General features: G+C 45.2%; 6 non-coding genes across 6 annotated transcripts in view; all 6 read right to left on the reverse strand.

Annotated features, from left to right (window-relative positions):
• The window catches only part of LOC123415394, a 119-nt gene extending 66 nt beyond the window's left edge, over positions 1–53 (reverse strand). The window contains exon 1 of the ribosomal RNA XR_006615114.1: positions 1–53. This exon is cut by the window's left edge and continues 66 nt beyond it. This is a non-coding gene — a ribosomal RNA (5S ribosomal RNA).
• A 371-nt stretch (positions 54–424) lies between these two features.
• LOC123416042 lies at positions 425–543 on the reverse strand. The gene has a single exon (XR_006615726.1). It is a non-coding gene; the product is annotated as a 5S ribosomal RNA (ribosomal RNA).
• A 350-nt stretch (positions 544–893) lies between these two features.
• Positions 894–1,012, reverse strand: LOC123416673. Its single transcript, XR_006616280.1, has one exon. It is a non-coding gene; the product is annotated as a 5S ribosomal RNA (ribosomal RNA).
• A 394-nt stretch (positions 1,013–1,406) lies between these two features.
• LOC123416533 lies at positions 1,407–1,521 on the reverse strand. Its single transcript, XR_006616165.1, has one exon. It is a non-coding gene; the product is annotated as a 5S ribosomal RNA (ribosomal RNA).
• Positions 1,522–1,943: 422 nt separating this feature from the next.
• LOC123416175 lies at positions 1,944–2,062 on the reverse strand. The gene has a single exon (XR_006615851.1). It is a non-coding gene; the product is annotated as a 5S ribosomal RNA (ribosomal RNA).
• Positions 2,063–2,489: 427 nt separating this feature from the next.
• LOC123416545 overlaps positions 2,490–2,500 on the reverse strand; it is a 115-nt gene continuing 104 nt past the window's right edge. Inside the window, exon 1 of the ribosomal RNA XR_006616176.1 lies at positions 2,490–2,500. This exon is cut by the window's right edge and continues 104 nt beyond it. This is a non-coding gene — a ribosomal RNA (5S ribosomal RNA).

Consider the following 2,500-nt stretch of genomic DNA (forward strand, 5'->3'; position numbering starts at 1 on the left):
AACTTCGGAGTTCTGATGGGATCCGGTGCTTTAGTGCTGGTATGATCGCATCCGACATGCAACTATCTATTTGTTCCTTATGCTTGCCCCTACTACTACTACTAGTACTACTACTACTACTATTACTACTACTACTACTACTACTACTACTAGTCGTTGGGTGTCATGCGCGGTGGGAAAAGTCACAGAGGTCGTGGCGGTGCTCGTGTTGTCGGGGTAGAGAGGGAGCGGTGAAATTCTTGTGTTAAACTCGTCTCCGTTCTCGAGGCAAATGTGGCAATGGACACGGGAGGGGCAAGCTAAAACATATCACAAACGTCAAAAATAAGAAAACTAGTAAACGTCAAAAATAAGAAAACGAGGTCATATAGATCACGGTCCCGTGTCATCCTTGTCACGTGGCGCAAAAATATATTTAAAAAGGGAAATGCAACACGAGGACTTCCTAGGAGGTCACCCATCCTAATACTACTCTCGCCCAAGCACGCTTAACTTCGGAGTTCTGATGGGATCCGGTGCTTTAGTGCTGGTATGATCACATCCGACATGCAACTATCTATTTGTTCCTTATGCTTGCCCCTGCTACTACTGCTACTACTGCTACTACTACTACTACTACTAGTCGTTGGGTGTCATGCGCGGTGGGAAAAGTCAGAGAGGTCATGGCGGTGCTCGTGTTGTCGGGGTAGAGAGGGAGCGGTGAAATTCTTGTGTTAAACTCGTCTCCGTTGTCGAGGCAAATGTGGCAATGGACACGGGAGGGGCAAGCTAAAACATATCACCAACGTCAAAAATAAGAAAACTAGTAAACGTCAAAAATAAGAAAACGAGGTCATATAGATCACGGTCCCGCGTCATCCTTGTCACGTGGCGCAAAAATATATTTAAAAAGGGGAATGCAACACGAGGACTTCCCAGGAGGTCACCCATCCTAGTACTACTCTCGCCCAAGCACGCTTAACTTCAGAGTTCTGATGGGATCTGGTGCTTTAGTGCTGGTATGATCGCATCCGACATGCAACATCTATTTGTTCCTTATGCTTGCCCCTACTACTACTACTACTAGTACTACTACTACTAGTACTACTACTACTACTACTACTATTACTACTACTACTACTACTACTACTACTAGTCGTTGGGTGTCATGCGCGGTGGGAAAAGTCACAGAGGTCGTGGCGGTGCTCGTGTTGTCGGGGTAGAGAGGGAGCGGTGAAATTCTTGTGTTAAACTCGTCTCCGTTCTCGAGGCAAATGTGGCAATGGACACGGGAGGGGCAAGCTAAAACATATCACAAACGTCAAAAATAAGAAAACTAGTAAACGTCAAAAATAAGAAAACGAGGTCATATAGATCACGGTCCCGCGTCATCCTTGTCACTTGGCGCAAAAATATATTTAAAAAGGGGAATGCAACACGAGGACTTCCCAGGAGGTCACCCATCCTAGTACTAATCTCAAGCACGCTTAACTACGGAGTTCTGATGGGATCCGGTGCTTTAGTGCTGGTATGATCGCATCCGACATGCAACTATCTATTTGTTCCTTATGCTTGCCCCTACTACTACTACTACTAGTACTACTACTAGTAGTACTACTACTACTAGTACTACTACTACTAGTACTACTACTACTACTACTGCTACTACTGCTACTACTACTACTACTACTAGTCGTTGGGTGTCATGCGCGGTGGGAAAAGTCAGAGAGGTCGTGGCGGTGCTCGTGTTGTCGGGGTAGAGAGGGAGCGGTGAAATTCTTGTGTTAAACTCGTCTCCGTTGTCGAGGCAAATGTGGCAATGGACACGGGAGGGGCAAGCTAAAACATATCACCAACGTCAAAAATAAGAAAACTAGTAAACGTCAAAAATAAGAAAACGAGGTCATATAGATCACGGTCCCGCGTCATCCTTGTCACGTGGCGCAAAAATATATTTAAAAAGGGGAATGCAACACGAGGACTTCCCAGGAGGTCACCCATCCTAGTACTACTCTCGCCCAAGCACGCTTAACTTCGGAGTTTTGATGGGATCTGGTGCTTTAGTGCTGGTATGATCGCATCTGACATGCAACATCTATTTGTTCCTTATGCTTGCCCCTACTACTACTACTACTAGTACTACTACTACTACTACTAGTACTACTACTACTAGTACTACTACTACTACTACTACTATTACTACTACTACTACTACTACTACTACTACTACTACTACTAGTCGTTGGGTGTCATGCGCGGTGGGAAAAGTCACAGAGGTCGTGGCGGTGCTCGTGTTGTCGGGGTAGAGAGGGAGCGGTGAAATTCTTGTGTTAAACTCGTCTCCGTTCTCGAGGCAAATGTGGCAATGGACACGGGAGGGGCAAGCTAAAACATATCACAAACGTCAAAAATAAGAAAACTAGTAAACGTCAAAAATAAGAAAACGAGGTCATATAGATCACGGTCCCGCGTCATCCTTGTCACTTGGCGCAAAAATATATTTAAAAAGGGGAATGCAACA

Source organism: Hordeum vulgare, unplaced genomic scaffold (genome assembly GCF_904849725.1).
Source record: "Hordeum vulgare subsp. vulgare unplaced genomic scaffold, MorexV3_pseudomolecules_assembly, whole genome shotgun sequence".
In the NCBI taxonomy this organism is placed as follows: Eukaryota; Viridiplantae; Streptophyta; class Magnoliopsida; order Poales; family Poaceae; genus Hordeum; species Hordeum vulgare.